A 16,809-nucleotide genomic window follows, 5' to 3' on the forward strand; every position below is an offset into this window, starting at 1 on the left:
ATCCTATGTGTGCAGACTAGGCCTAGGTCCTTGTGGGGGACATGGGAGCAGCAACAAGGACAGAGGAGGAACCAAACCGAAATGAAAGACGGAATGAAGAGGGCATGAGGATAGGAGGAAACAGCAATGGAAGAAAAAGGAAAATAGAAATAATTGGTGATTCTCTCATGAAGGGTATGGAATCTCATATGTTTAGGCCTGATCCCCTAGTCCGAGAAGTGTATTGCCTGCCAGGGACCAAAATTAATGACATTACAGACCGGATGCTGAAACTGCTCAAACCTATGGAATATTACCCGTTTGTGATGGTCCACATGAGAACGAAGGACATGACTACGAACACAATTGAACATATTAAGGTTGACTGTGAAGATCTTGGGAGGCAGCTGAAACAAAAGAGTGAACAAGTAGTATTCTCTTTGATTCAGTTTGTCAGGGGAAGAGGAATTAATTGGGAGCTGAAGATAATGGAGGTGGACCGCTGGCTGCATTGGTGGTGCTGTTTTCTGGGATTCGGATTCTGGGACCACCAGAATCTAGAAGAAGGCCAATAGCATGGGATGGACTTCACTTGTCAAAGAAGAGGAAGGATGAAGAAGAAGAAGAAGAGTTGATTGTTAATATGCTGCTTTTCTCTACCTGAAGGAGTCTGAAAGCGGCTTACAGTCGCCTTCCCTTTCCTCTCCCTACAACAGACACCCTGTGAGGTGGGTGAGGCGAGAGAGCCCTGATATTCCTGCTCAGTCAGAACAGCTTTATCAGTGCTGTGGCAAGCCCAAGGTCACCAAGGATGTGGGGGAGTGCAGAATCAAACCCGGCTCGCCAGATTAGAAGTCCGCACTCCTAACTACTACACCGAACTGTGTTTGGTGGGGACCTTGAAAGATGAATCAGGAGAGCATTAAACTGACACCACAAGGGGAAGGAAACATGCAACAGAGGGATTTCAAAGTAGGACAGCAAATAGCCTGGGAAGGCCAGGTCCAGTGGAACCAAAGATAAGAGGTTTCAGCTACCGGTACACCATTCCCTGAAGCCTGGGCAATAAGAAGGAAGAGCTTGAGTTTCTCATGCTGACAGAGAGAGATGATTTAGTAGGCATTGCAGAGACTTGGTGGAATGATTCCCATGGCTGGAATACAGTAATGGATGAATATGAGTCGCTCAAGAAATTCAGAAAAGGTTGAAGAGGAGGTATGTGAGGAGAGGGATTGCCTGTTAAGAAATACTAGAGGAAGGGAAAGACACTCCAGTGAAATGTATCTGGCTGAAGATAAGGGAGGGGGAAAAAAGAGTATAGTGGTTGGCATCTGCTACAGACTGCTTGACCAGGGTAAGAATGGAATGCTGCCCTCCTTGAATAGCATGTTAGAATATCCGGGGAACAGGACCTTGTAATTATGGGTGATTTAATTTCCCTGTTTGCTGCGGAAAAAAGCTCTGCTCAGTATCTAGAGTCACGCAACTTTCTGACCTGCCTGGCTAACAATTTCGTTTATCAACCCTATGAGAGGCCTAGCCATACTTGACTTAATACTGACCAACAGGCAGGAGTTGGTGGTGAGGGTAAAGGAGGAAGTGACCATGTCCTCCTAGAATTCCCTTTGAGATGAGCGGCAAAGATGTTATCTGAAATGGATCCCATGAGGGGAATTATGGGAAATTTAGGTATATAGCGAGAGACTGACCAACTGCAAGATCTTTTTTTACCCATGGCTCCTTTACTCAGATAGAAACCTATTTAAATAAAGATGGAAATTTAACTTAGGAATTAATTAAAAGGATTTTCATTTAAAATCTAAACTAAAAAGTTTCCTTAAACTAAACACATACACACAGAGGAAACAAAAGAGGTGATTGGATGTAAAGAAAAAGGATCATGATTTGGGGCATAGAAAAGTATATTTACCATCCAACAAGAAGAGAAGCAGCAGTCCACTGGCAAGCTGGGTTGTCTCTGCTCTCTTTTTATAGTGAATTTTGGACCTTGGGGGCTAGGAACAGTTCATATAAATCCTAAAACAAAGTCTGACAAGATTAATTGAACTATAACAAAGAAACTGAGGGTTTGTTAATGGGCAGACCAGACTTTGATCAAGAAATTCTAATGGACTATTTGGGAACCTCTGGAGCTGGTGAAAGACTATGGACAAGTCCTGGGGGTTGATCACATCTACATTTTGACTGGAAGCGGAGTCCAGGTGTGGTGGACCCTTTTGCTACTGGGATTTTGATGTCCCAGTAATGAAAAGACAGAAAGAAGCTGCCCAAAGGATTACTTCACCAAGAAGAGACATTAAGATAAAACAATACAGGGTCCTTGAGATGATCAGCCACTGGCCAAGTGTTGTCTTACTCCTTTTGTGCTAGGGTGGGGGAGAGATCATACTGCAAATTAATTGCATCACTCCTGTGATAGCCACGAAATCACTAACAGGAGACAGGCTTCACAAAGAGCCAGCCTTTGGCTTGTTTCTGACATGCAAAGCTTTCTGGGTAAGCTCTACTGTCTTGCTTATAGTGAACCAGAAATAAAATGGAGGACTGAAGACACTTTCATCTTTGGATAGTGAAGGCCATACTGGGGGTGTCTCAAAGGAAGTTCGTGGGTAGGCTTTCTGGGTAGGCTCTACTGTCTTGCTTATAGTGAACCAGAAATAAAATGGAGGACTGAAGACACTTTCATCTTTGGACAGTGAAGGCCATATTGGGGGTGTCTCAAAGGAAGTTCGTGGCCAGACATGCAGGTTAGACTTTCGTGGGATGGACTTCAATAAACTCAGAGACATGGGTGGGCATAAGGGATTGTGTCTGAGCTTGGCCCTTCTTGCATGCCCAGGGAAATTCTGGTTGCCACTTTGGGGTGAGAAGACGAATTTCCTCCAGAGCAGACTGACCAGGGATTCTGGGTTTTCTTGGGGAAGAGGGCATCATCTGGAGATGGAATTGGGGTCACTGTGGGTTGACAGGTAGTTGTGAATTCCCTACATTCTGCAGGGGGGTGGACTAGATCACCTTGGAGGTACCTCCCAACTCTGTGATTCTATGATGAGAGTCATCCCATGGACAAGAATGTGGAAAGAGAAAGGAGCAAGTGATGGGTGGGCTCTCCTTAAACAAGAGCTATTCTGTGCTCAAGCCACGACTGACAGAAATATGGTAGCCTATTTGGATGAACAGAGAACTTCAGGAGGAGCTAAGGAAGAAAAAGAAATTTTCACAAAATGGAGGGAAGGACAGACTTTTGAAGAAGAGTACCTGCAGGTTGCTAGGCACCATAACAGAGGCCAAAGCTGAGACTGGCCAGGGAAGCCCACTTTAACAAGAAAAGCTTCTTCAGATAGGTAAGAAACAAACATAAGGTAAATGAGGCAATAGGCCCGCTGTTGGGTGAAGATGAAGAAACTCTGACAGAAATCAGAGAGAATGCAGAAAGGTTCAGTACTTATTTTGCCTTTCCTCCCTGGAAGAATTTGGGTACTCGTGGTAGTAGGCAAAGTCTAGTATATGGACTGCAAGTTGACAGGGACAGGAAGGTTGTCAAGAGACACCTGGCTGCACTGGATGAGTTCAAATCCCCTGGGCCAGATGGTGTGCACCCGAGAGTGCTCAAAGAACTTTCTGGAGAGCTTGCAGAACCCTTGTCCATCATCTTTAGGACCTCTTTGAGGACTGGAGAGGTGCCAGAAGAAGAAGAAGAAGAAGAAGAAGAGATGACCCATGAAACTGCAGGCCAGTGAGTTTGACCTCAATTGCAGGGAAGATAGTAGAGCAGATATTAAAGCGGGTGCTCTGCAAACATCTGAAGGACAATTTGTTGATTCCAGGGAAGCCAGCTCAGATTTGACTCCAACAGGTCCTGCCGGACCAACCTGGTTTCCTTCTTTGATCGAGTGACAACGGGATTACTAAATCATAGAAACACAGTTGGTGTTGTTTACCTGGATTTCTGTAAAGCTTTTGACAAGGTTCCCCTTGATGTTGTGATGGGTAAACTGGAGGACTGCAGACTGGATTTTGGGATGGTTAGGTGGATAGGGAACTGGTTAGAAAACTGCACCCTAAGAGTAGTTGCCAATGGTGTTTCATCAGATTGGAGGGAGGTGAGCAGTGGGGTGCCAGAGGCTTCGGTACTGGGTCTGGTATTTTTCAACATTTTTATCAATGGCCTGGAGGAGGGGGGTAGAGGGACTCTTCTTTACATTTGCAGGATGACACTAAATTAGGAGAAGTAGCAAACAACCCAGAATACAGAGAAAGAGTTCAATGAGATCTGAACACACTGGAAAAGTGGGCAAATAAGAACAAGATGCAATTCAATAAGGTGAAGTGCAGAGTTCTACATCGGGGTCACAAAAATGAGAAGCATGCATACTGGATGGAAGATCTGGGTAGCAGTGTGCGTGAATAAGATCTTGGGGTCCTTGTGGACTGTAAGCTAAATATGAGCAGACAGCATTGATGCGGTGGTAAAGGATGCAGATGCAGTCTTGGGCTGTATCAACAGAGGAATCGCATCAAAATCACAAGATGTCTTAGTCCTGCTGTTATACTGCACTGGTCAGCCCCCACCTGGAGTCCTGTATGCAGTTCTGGAGGCCTCACTTCAAAAAGGATGTGCATAAAATTGAGAAGGGTTCAGAGAAGAGCGACAAGGGTGATCCGGGGCCTAGGAACCAAGCCCTAGGAGGAAAGGCTGAGGGACCTGGAAATGTTCAGCCTGGAGAAGAGGAGGTTGAAACATGATCGCTTTCTTCAAGATTGGCACTTGGAGGAAAGCAGGGAATGGTTCCTGCTGCCAACAGGAACCATTCCCTACTTTCCTCCAAGTGCCAGTCTTGTTGGCAGCAGAGGATCATAGAACTACAGTTTAAGCTATATATAGAACGGTACTGGCTTGATATCAAGGAATTATTTATTTTATTAATGATACTTTTATCCTGCCACTCCCAGCACAGCTGGCTCACAGTGGCTCGCAAAATATTACATCCATAAAAACATCCCATAAAAACACCCCCCTCACATAACAACCCATAAGGCTTTAAGAACAAAAATATTAACAACAAGTGGTTAATATCCATTGTTCCTCTTAATATTTGTGAAGCAGCCTTGGGGGTGGAGAGTGTCCTGGCTGTCCGAGATGGAATAGGGCCTGATTGGCCCTCCCTCTCCAGCTCCCGCCCTCCTTATGCAAAACCTTATGAAGATGCAAAACCTTCCCTCCACGGAAGAAATTAACATGTTTGGGAGAAACTTGGCAACATGCTATTTCTCATGAGCAGGGGATCTTGAGACCACGGATGAGCTTTAAACTGCAAAATTGTTTTTTCTTGCAAGACTGTGCAGATCCCTTGTTTTTAAAAACTGGGACATTGGCATTTTCTGATTGATGCTTTCTCCAGGGATCGTTACTGGGCTTAGAAAACGGCCGTCACTGTGGAAGCCACTGTGTTTGGGAGGGAAGGCTGCCCCAAATATGGAAGAAATATCAGGGAGGTCTGGAATGCATAGGTTTGTTTTGCACACATCCCTTCTCCACCCCCCACCCCCTGCCCCAGCAGCTTTGGAGTCACTCAGGGTGGTAGACGTTTTCCATTTCACCTTCACAACACCCCTGCGAGGTAGGCTAGGTCGAAAGAGAGTGGTGGGGATTGGATGAGGTCACTGAACGAGTAAGGATTTGAACCTGGGTCTTGCAAGACTTAGCTCAACACATTTGCCACACTGCTGCAGGAGGCAGAGCCTTGCTCAGAAGGCAAATCAGAAACCAGAAGCCAGCAGACCAGAAAGAAGAAATACCCCATCAGAATATTCACAAAACTCTTGGGCCTGATTTACTTATTCGTTATTGATGATGATGTTAACCATTCAGTCGTGTCTGATTCTTGGCGATCCCATGTCTCAGCTGTCTCCGTGTCTTTCGATCTCTCACCGCTTCTTTTAGTTGGATAATACTCTGGTCAGGGTCCCTTCTGGTCATATCTAACCATTGCATTCTTTGTCAGCCTGGTTTCTTTTCACCACTGACCAGTCCTGGCACCACTGCTCTCTCTCCAACAAGCCAGATCGTATGGTATGGCCAAAGTCAGCGAGCCGGAGTTCTGTGATTTTGCCTACTAATGATATATCGGGCTTTCTGAGCCATAGGATTTCCTTGTTTGTGAGTTTTGCTGTCCGTGGAATCCGCAGGAGCCTTCTCCAGGACCAGTAACTTATGACTCCATCTGTACCCAGTTTTTCTCCCCAAAGGGAACCCAAAGGGGCTTGCCTCATTCTTCTCTTATCCCGTTGAATTCTATAATAACCCAGTGCGGTAGGTCAGATTGAGAAAGGAGGCCACCCAGCAGGCTTCATGGAAGGAGCGGGAAATCGAACCTGGATCTCCCAGATCCTAATCTGACTCTCCAACCGACTCCGATGCTGGCTCCTCCTGTATTCAAGAGGTTGCTTTTATGGACTGCGGCCTCAACCATAAACCTGGTGGAAGAGCTCTGTTTTGCAGGCCCTGTGGAACACAGAAAGCTCCCGCAGGGGCTGCAGCTCTCCCAGGAGCTCATTCCACCTGGTGGGGGCCAGGACCAAAAAGGCCCTGGCCCTGGTTGAGGCCAGGCAAGCTTCTCAAGGGCTGGGAACAACCAACAAGTTAGTACTTGCAGAACACAAGGCATAGGGCGACAGACTATCCCTCAGATATGGGGGTCCAGACTGCAAAGGGCCTTAAAAGTCAAAACCTTGAACCGGAACCAGATACTACCTGTTATCTTGGGCAGCTGTGCAGACCTGTTGTTGAAATGAGGCCAAAGGCCAGGCCCCCAAAGTGACTGTGGTCCAGCCCGCCAAAACTATTTTCCATCTGTCACAGAAATGTGAGCATCGTGCTTTCCCCGGAGATGTGATGGAGCTTTTTGTACTCTCTCCATCTGCGACTGAATGGATTGGAAACTCAGGGCCTTTTCGCACGGGGATCTTTGTTGCAAATTGTTTGCGGAATGAAAAATCGGCATTTAAAATAGTGGAATTCGTCGTTATGCATACCTGCCTTTGTAGTGGAATCAGTTGCGTTTTTTAGCGTTTCCCACAGGCTTCCGGTCTCGGCAGAAATCGCTAGAAAGGAAGCGCTATTGCCAAGCTCGTCCCGCCCCTGGCCGTCAAGCAGCCAATGGGCAGCCGTTAGCATGCTCCCAAACAGCCCCTTTCCCTTTAAGAAAGGTTTTTTAAAAAAAAAAACGACCCATAGCAACGAATCTAGGTAGATTCGTTGCTACGGAGAGACCCATCCAGCTGCCTAATGTGAGCTGTCGTTTGATTGTATGATCGTTTGCACGCTGCCTCGAGTGATAAAAAATAATTCCCCCCCCCCTTCTCACGGGCCCGATTTTCGGCTGAATTTATGTGTAAAAAATAAAGGGACTTTATTTCAGCAAACGGGCTTTTAAGTGGTTTGTGCTTAGTGACTAAAGGTGAAGGACTGAAGCCAGGGAAGCCTCTAAACAGAAAGAGGCTCGCCGGTGCGTTTATCCCCGCTAGCTCGGAGAAAAAAAAATGGCGATCGCTTCGCCGGAAGTTTGGAGGAGAGAGCCAGGGGGAGGGACTTTGAAGAACCAGCAACAATGGTAACGCACAGGTCTTTAGCGCTACTGTTGCAGATTGGTTGCAGGAGTGTATCGCTATCCGGAGGGTGAATCCACTTTTCTGGATTCCCCTGAAAGCGCCACAACGAAGCGCTTTTTGCGGGTCGGTTTCAGGATTGTTGCAGATTGTCTACGACGTCGTGGGTTATGGCAAATTAGTAGCGTTTCCAATTAGCAACCATTGTGCTATTTTGAAGCCGTGCGAAATGGCCCTCAGATATTAGTATTTAGGGGGACTGCCCTAGCTGTCTGCATAACCGTTGTACCAACTTGGCTACATATTTTATTATTATTATTATATAATATAATAAATGTGTGTAACTTTGCCATCTGGCAAAGGTAGCTTTGACTCCGGAAAGCTTATCCCTTGACAATCTGCACCCCTGGGCTAAAGTCCAGTTCTACTATTGCAGACTAGTCCTTCTATTGCAAACCCTGGCTGAGTTAGCTCAGGCTATCTCAACCAGGGTTTCTCTAAGCCTGAAGAATGTTTCAGGGATTTCTCAATGGTAAAGAAGTCGAGAAAGGCTGATCTAACTTTTGGTCTGAGTCTTGTAGCTGCTAACTGGAGGAAAATTGGGATTGTTCCGTCCCTTGGAACGGCCTCTTTCAAATATGGCAACAGGCATTCCTTGGTGGGTAGGGGAGGGGTATTTTAATTAAAGAAGGAGGGGATGAAAAGGAGCATTCATTTTCTCTCTCCTACCCGTGGCTGACATCCCTGCCCCTCCATTACCAGGGAGGGGAGCAGGAAAGCTCACAATTAAGGCTGGCTGGGCCAGTATATCAGGCAAGTGCCAAGGATGGAAGGCGCATGTACACATGAAGCAGTGGTTAGTCAGTGGTTCTCCAGGGTCTCAGACTGAGGTCTTTCATATCTGCCCAGGGAATTGCTGATCACCACTGTGGGATGGTAGGTGATTTTCCTCCAGGCCACACTGGATTCTGGAGGTTTTTGGTGGTGGTGGTGTGGGGGATCACTTGGGCATGGAACTTGGGGTTGCTGCGGGTGGGCAGGTAGTTGTGAGTTCCTGCACTGTGAAGAGGGTTGGACTAGATGACCCTTGAGATCCCATGATTCCATTATTCTACTTCCTACCTGATCCTTTTAATTGGAGATGCCAGGGATCGAACCTGGGACTGCCTGGATGCCAAGCAGAGGTTCTGCCTTGAGTCACAGCTCCTTGCTGGACTCTATGCTCCATTTTTTGGAAGGGAAATTAAATTGTATAAATTATTCTTGGGACAACGTTCATCAGGGTAGGAAAACAGAGCTGACTATTTTTTTTCTGGGGGACGACTGGCTTTCATCTGGAGTTTGATGCACAGCCAGAGAGATGTCAACCTCCAGGTGAGGCCTGGAGTTCTCCTAGAATTACAACTGGTCTCCAGACTGTAGAAAAGAGTTTCGCCCGAGGAGATGGACACTTTGGAGGGTGGACTCCATGTGGCATCACATCTAAGCTCCCCAATGGCAATCTTCGCTTCTCCCCAAACCTGCTGGATTCCATGAGCCAAGCTGTTTGGAAAGCCCCGATATGGCCAAGAGGTCTGCTGCCCACCCCTGAGGGGAAACCACTGCCTCTAAATACATCTTGCGATGAACAAGAAAGCATCTAAGCACAAACAGGGTGACTGTAGCCTCACTGCCCTAGGCCAAAGTCAGGCTGCTATATGCAAAGGCCCCTTCTGCATCTCACCCCTCAGACACTGATCCTTGAGCAGGATGGGAAGAAGGATGAGGTGGCAGGTTACAGTAGATGAGCAATAGGTATGTGAGTGTCCTGCATAGTGCAGGGGGTTGGACTAGATGACCCAGGAGGTCCCTTCCAAGTCAATTATTCTATGATTCTAAAAGAGCTGTTGTTTTGGACCCTGCTTTTTACTACCCAAGGGAGTCTCAAAGTGGCTTAAAATCACCTATCTACTCCCCAAAAGACATCCTGAGAAGTAGGTAAGGCTGAGAGAGCTCTGGGAGAACTGTGACTTGACCAAGGTCTCCCAGCAGGCCTCAAAGTCGCTTACAAACATCTTTCCTTTCCTCTCCCCACAACAGGCGCTCTGTGAGGTAGGTGGGGCTGAGAGAGCTCTGGGAGAACTGTGACTTGCCCGAGGTCTCCCAGCAGGCCTCAGGTGTCTCAAAGTGGCTTACAAACACCTTTCCTTCCCCCCTCCCCACAACAGGCACCCTGTGAGGTGGATGAGGCTGAGAGAGCTCTGGGAGAAGTGGCCAGACCAAGATCACCCACCAGGCTGCATGCAGAGGAGTGTGTGTGTGTATGTGTGTGTCTTGAGAAATCTTATGAACTAGCAGAGAGCTGGAGCGTTTGTCGGCCGGAAGCTGCACCTGCCGAACGTCTGCCTGTCGTCCAGAGCGGGGGCGGAGCTGCGGGCTCCCCGCTGCCCAGGGCTGGCTTTGATGCTCCCCCCCTCCCCCTCGCTGGGCTCTGATGTCACGGGTTTCTTGTTTTTTTCCAAGGCAAGCTGGGTTGTAAAACTTGTTTGCACGCCGGCGAGGCGGGCGAGGGCGAGGGCGACTCCGGCAGCGGAAAGCGCTCGTGGCGGCAGTGCCCGGGCGGCCAAGCGGGCAGGGAGGCAGCGGCGCTGGGGGCGACCGGGGCTGATCTGCGCCCCCCCCCCCCGCACCCTCGTCCAGCCGGGTGAGTGGCAGCTGTCCATCCCGCTGGTCCTGGTCGCCCGCGGGCGCCGGTGCGCTTGGGCAGTCTCGAACCGACGAAGGCGACAAGGCGGCATGGGGAGGGGGGCGGAAGCCGGGATTTGGGGGGGGGGGGGAGAGAAGGAAACAAAGGCAGGATGCCCACTCCCCAAGTTCTCATAGGAGAGTGAGCTTGCACCCTCCCCCCCCCCCAAAAAAAAACTCACCCTGGGATTGACGGGAGCTTTCTTCCACCCCCCCCTTCAAGTCATTGGGGGTCTGCTTCGGGGATGGTCATACCAGGAGTCGAAGCCCCCAAAGATCGGCGCGTCAAAGTGATGGGGATGGGGGGTGGGGGTGGGACGACTTCGGGTGCGGGACGGGGGAAAGCCCCTAGACGGCAGATGGGAGGGGTGCGCGTACAGGTGAGAAGGGGGCCTGAGAAACAGGGAGCTCTACCACTCGGAGGGTCCAGCTGTTGGAAAAGAGTTGTTTTTTTTGGGGGGGGGGTGATTGATGGAAGCCAGAGTCGCCTACCCCCAAAGCGCTGCTCCCGAATTTGGACCCATTCCGGAGGTGGGGGGGGGGAGGCTCCCTTCTCCGTGGATGTTCGGGGGAACCGGATCGGTTTGGGCGAAGGGCTGCATAGCCCGGGTTCGGAGGATGCTGACGAGGAAGCGTGGCTAGTTTCGAACCCAGGCCAGGGCTCTGGCGCAGCAGTTCTCTCTCTGGCCACACTGGGCTGCGGGAAACCGAGGGAGGGCAGCGGAGGAGCCCACCCGGCTTGGCTGTTTTGGCATAGCCCAGAAATCCACCCCCTTCCCTTGGTAGATGCTCCCCAGAGTGGATATGAACCATCCATCGAGGTCTCTTTCTCGCTGTCTCCTGAAGAGGGATTAAAACTAATCCTTCTCTTATCCCTACAAAAGGCGGTTGAGGTTAACTAAGCCCAGAAACAGAGAGCTGTTTACCCAAGGAGCACCCACCCACCCAGACAGCTTTCCATCTCAGCCGGGATTTGAACCCGGGACTCCGCTGGCAAGACGGAAACCCTATTTGGGGGAGAGGGGGGGAGAGAGGGAGAAACAAAAGCAGCGCTGAGTCCAAAGCTTTCCGGCTGATAATCAAACAATGGGCCACTTTAATTATTTTAAGTTGGATTGTTTTGAACAGAGATACTTACGGCTCGGTAGGTGCCGTCCAAGGAAAGATATCCCTCCCCGTCCTTTTTGAGAGGGCTCCTTCTCCGAATACTGCCTTCAAAGCCAGAAAGAATGCTTTTTATTAAAGGGCAAACATATGCAGATTTAATCGCCATTGATTAAAAGCCATTTCATTAACCCAGTGAGTGCTTTAATCAATCCCTTAAAAAGCGTTGGGTTAGATCCAAGAACGGCAATTCAGCTTTGTGGGAGGAGAACTCCTCGGGTCAGCTCAGGGGGATGGCTGGATTCGATTGTTTGGCGGATTAGTGAGTTTTGCTCCTCCTGATAGGGGAGAATTCTTGAGCTGCTGTTTCAGAGTTCATAGGGCAAGGGTAGTCAAACTGCGGCCCTCCAGATGTCCATGGACTACAATTCCCAGGAGCCTCTGCCAATGCTGGCAGGGGCTCCTGGGAATTGTAGTCCATGGACATCTGGAGGGCCGCAGTTTGACTACCCCTGTCATAGGGGCATGGGCGAAAGGCCTAGAAAGGTTTAAAGGCTGCCTTTGTTGTTAAGTGACCAAAAACCTCAAAAATATATAGTGCTGGACTTGTAAGGTTTCTTTATGGGCATCTAGCCTAGCTCCTCGTTGGCCGCAGGGCCTTCCCTGTTGTGGCACCTTGTTTGTGTAACGTGCTTTGTTAGGGGAACCGGTCCATTTTAGAAAACAAGCCAGATCTTTAAATTTTTTTAATGGCTTCAGCAGGTTTGTTAGGGCAGGGTTAGTCGACCTGTGGTCCTCCAGATGTCCATGGACTACAATTCCCATGAGCCCCTGCCAGCGAATGCTGGCAGGGGCTCATGGGAATTGTAGTCCATGGACATCTGGAGGACCACAGGTTGACTACCCCTGTGTTAGGGTACAAGATGAAGGCTTTCCCCTCTAAGGTTGCCAAGTTTTGAACTGGCTGCAGCTTCTGCACTGTCCGGAGCAGCTTGCTGTGTGGCACTGAAAATGAGAGCATGTTGCCGCTTTGTGACACAATAGCCGACTCGGGTAATTCAAGCTGCCATTTCCAGCGCGGAACCAGGTCACGAGCACATAGGCTCCCATCGGTTTTATTATTTGAAATATTCTTTTTTAAAAAATGAAAGGTTATGAACACGGCTGCTTTTTTCCGGCCGTGCCCAGCCTTGAGCGGCCTTTGCCTGGAAGTGCAGGGAGTAAAAATAGTGACAAAAGACAAACAAATATTTCGTAATAACTGTGCTGATGTTATCGACACCGGTTTGACCATCGCCGAAATGCACATCTCCTTCTTTCCTTGTTTGTGCAAAGGCACTGGGGCTCTGGGTGTCCTTATCTAGGACGCCGACCCTTCGAGTCAGAGTGTAGATTCCGTGCCTTGGCCAGAGATACAGGGACTGCTGCGTGTAACCTCCTAGGGGCAGGGGTCTGTTGGTCTGTGCCTGTGAAGCTCTCTGATCAAGGCCAATTCCTGTGGCCATGTGATCAGGCTGTACCAGTCGTCCTAGCCGGGTTCGAGGCAATCGGCCCGTGCAACAGAGGCAGTAACTGAACGGTGGCCCTCTTCCCACGTGGCTCGTGTCTGGCGGCTGAGCCACGGGGGCATGGTGGTCGGAGAGGGAGACCCAGGCTCAGATCCCCGCTTTGCTGTGATGTTCGCTGGGAGAGCTTGGATCGGTGATTCTCTGAGCCTTGTTTGGAATGTAAATGTGAGGAAATAAAGAACCACATATGCCACTCGGAGCTCTTGAGAAGAAAAGTTGACATAGAAATGTGTGGTTGCTGGGCTTGATGGACAAAATGCCCAGTCCGGCCCTGATAAATATGGATAACCCAGTTTAAATGAACAACAGGAGGTATGTTGTCAGTGCTTTCTTTTCTGTGTCACCCCCGAGAACTGAGGCCGGGCCAGGACAGATAAAAAAATGGCTGGCGAAGAAGAAAAGGTATCCCCAAACACCAGCATTTCCAAAACTTTTGATCCCCATTTAATCTCCTCTCAAACCGAGAGCCAGTGTGGTGTAGTGGTGAAGAGTGACAGGCTCTCTGGAGAACTGGGTTGGATTCCTTGTACCCCGCAGCCAGTGGGGTGACCCTGGGCCAGACTCTTAGAGCTGTTCTTGCAGAGCAGTTCTCTTAGAGCTCTCTCAGCCTCACCGACCTCACTGGGGATCTGTTTTGTGGAGAGGAAAGGGGCAGGTGTTTGTAAGCTGCCTTGGGGCTTCTTCGGGGAGAGAAAAGCAGGGTGTAAAACCCCCAGCTCTTCTTCTTCTGTGGGAAGAGGGATCTTTCGGCTGGGCTTCTGTAAAGAGAAACTTTACCTTTGTGTTGATTTGTGCCTGTGGATCGGTACCATGACAGAGCTCTGTGCCAGTGACTGACCATGTCTGGCATGAATCTCAGTTCTATCATGGAAATAAAGGAGAGTCTAGTGCAGGTGGGGCCAAATTGTGGTTCTCCAGACGTCCATGGACTACAATTCCCATGAGCCCCTGCCAGCAGGGGCTCATGGGAATTGTAGTCCATGGACGTCTGGAGAGCCACAATTTGGCCACCCCTGGTGGCTTACAATGAGCAGACCACCCCTGGTGCCTTACCATGAACAGACCCTTGGAAGTTGGACATGGACCCTGGCTCACGGTACAACGTCACGCAGAAGGTCACAGGTTCAATCCCCGACATCTCTCTTTGAGAGGACCAGGCAGTTGACGATACCGACCTTGATGGTCTGAGTCAATATTTGGCAGTTTCGTGTAATTCAGGATTTCTGGTTCCGCCTCTCTCACGGCAGAGTCTTCCGTGTCCTGCCTTCATTTTCTCTTTGTGGTGACTCCCTCCTGCCGGAAAAACAAGACTGAATAATGCGGCCACGCCTACGTCAGGGCGAGGTGCTGACAGAAGAGCAGACGCAGGCTGATTTTCGTTGGGCGCACCGTAATCGCAGTGCGTCCATGCGTTTGGGAAGAGGTTAAATTAAAAAGCTCTCCCACCTTCTGAAAGGTGAGCCCCTGGGAGCTGTTTGCAGGGACAGGTGTGAATTCCCCCCACCCACCTCCCACCCTCAATGTATATGCTGTGGCTTAACTGCACGCCGGCATGCTATCGCCACAGATCTGGCTTTTCTCAGTCGGCACGTTAACGTGGCTCTTACGGAAAACTTTGACCTTGGCTGTTATTGGTGTCCTTTGTGAAAAAAAAAAGAACACAGCGAGGCTCTCAAGTGGAGAGAAACCAGCCAGGGGGTGATAGCGAGGGATAAACATGCAGGTTGCTGAAACGGACTCCGTCCTTTCGGACACTTGAGGCCAACTTGACGTCATTGCGTTAGATTAGCCGGCGCTGAAGAACTCATGGCAGGTCTGCATCTCTGGAGCGGCCAGTAAATGAGAGGCACTGTGGCTCAGGTCAGGCCTGGGAATGTTCAGAAGTTATTTACGTTTTATTCCCTTGACTTTCCTTCCCATCCTGCCCTTGCTCCATGGAGCAGGGGTAAGCACAATCCTGTTGGCTCCATCGGGATCGGCGGCAACCAATTTAGTGCTGCCCAGTAAATTTCATGGAGCGTGAGGATTTGAATCCAGCTCTTATGCCGTTCTAGGCTGACTGGAAGGACAGCCGCAGTGGCGTAGCAGGGACGAGAGTTGGACTAGAACTGAGGAGACTTTGGTTCGAGTCTCTACATGTGCCACAAAGCCTTCCTGGGTGACCTTGGGCCAGTCACTCAGCCTGGTCTTTCTCGCAGGGTTGTTGTGAGGGTCAAATGGAGGAGATAGGAATGAGATTAGCCTCTTTGAATCCTCATTGGGGAGAATGGTGGGGTGAAAATGAACTCAGCAAATAGGCTCTGAGACTAAACTGTTTGCTTGTATTCTGGCATACCCCACATAGGAATCGTGTTTGTTTATGAGGATGGATTTGAGCTAACCTTTAGAGGTGGTAGTTTCCAGGTGTGTTTCCTTTAAGAAATATGCACAAGGTACCTTGGCTATAGTGACAGATTCTATTTTCCTGGGCTCCAAGATCACTGCAGATGGGGACTGCAGCAAAGAAATTAAAAGACGCTTGCTCCTGGGGAGGAAAGCTATGGCAAATCTAGACAGCATCCTTAAAAGCAGAAACATCACCCTGCCAACAAAAGTGCGTTTAGTCAAGGCTATGGTCTTCCCAGTCGCAATGTATGGCTGCGAAAGTTGGACTATAAGGAAGGCCGAGCGTCAAAGAATTGAGGCTTTTGAACTCTGGTGCTGGAGAAGACTCTTGCCAGTCCCTTGGACTGCAAGGCGAACAAACCGGTCAGTCCCAGAGGAGATCAGCCCTGACAGCTCCTTAGAAGGCCAGATCCTGAAGATGAAACTCAAATACTTTGGCCACCTCATGAGAAGGAAGGACTCCCTGGAGAAGTGCCTAATGCTGGGAGCGATCAAGGGCAAAAGAAGAAGGGGACGACAGAGAATGAGGTGGCTGGATGGAGTCACTGAAGCAGTCGGTGCAAACTTAAATGGACTCCAGGGAATGGCAGAGGACAGGAAGGCCTGTGGGATCATTGTCCATGGGGTCGCGATGGGTCGGACATGACTTCGCACCTAACAACAACAACAACAACAAAAACCTTGGCTATAGCTCAGTCTTGTTGTGGGGGTGGGGTGGACTGATAAAATGCTGGATCATTTCATGGTTTCGGAGAATGAGTGATCTAGGTGGCTCCGTGGTGCCTCTGCTCAAGGAGATATCTGCAGGGGAGAGCTCTTGGCAGTGACTAGGGATGCCAGCCTCCAAGTGGGAATAGCAATAGCAAATAATAATAAATTGCTGTATAGCTATTCCATGGAATTTGGGGGTGGCGGAACAACCATTAAACAATATTTATCGAACAAGTGTCCCAAAGAGTGTACTGACAAAAGTGAAAAGAGAAAATATGAAGACATAAGTTTTACAAAAAACTTGCATCACAATATCCAGGCAAACCGCTCTGCTACACAAGAAATGCTGATTCTGTGAAGGCTCAAGGGGGTGGCAGGTTACAATGGAGCAGCGATAGGGTTGTGAGTGTCCTGTATAGCAGTGGTCCCCAACCTTTTTATCACCAGGGACCACTCAATGCCAGGGACCACTCACCTTCAAAATAAGATACAGACATGCCACAACAATGAAGTGTGTTGTAAAGGGCTGGGGGGGGGATGAAGTGAAGGGCCAGGGGGGGGGAGAAGGTGTCCTTCGGGGCCCACCTCCAATTAGTCGAAGGACCACATGTGGTCCGCGGCCCACAGGTTGGGGATCGCTACTGTATAGTGCAGGGGGTTGGACTAATGACCCATGAGGTCCCTTCCAACTCTATGATTCTATGATTCT

General features: G+C 49.4%; 1 protein-coding gene across 1 annotated transcript in view; it reads left to right on the forward strand.

Annotated features, from left to right (window-relative positions):
* The first annotated feature begins 10,116 nt into the window (after positions 1 to 10,116).
* The window catches only part of LOC143837218 (pleckstrin homology-like domain family B member 3), a 54,095-nt gene continuing 47,402 nt past the window's right edge, over positions 10,117 to 16,809 (forward strand). Inside the window, 1 exon segment of the mRNA XM_077336811.1 lies at positions 10,117 to 10,291. The gene's annotated coding sequence lies outside the window, so the exon portion shown is untranslated.

This window comes from Paroedura picta, chromosome 5, assembly GCF_049243985.1.
Source record: "Paroedura picta isolate Pp20150507F chromosome 5, Ppicta_v3.0, whole genome shotgun sequence".
Taxonomy (NCBI): Eukaryota; Metazoa; Chordata; class Lepidosauria; order Squamata; family Gekkonidae; genus Paroedura; species Paroedura picta.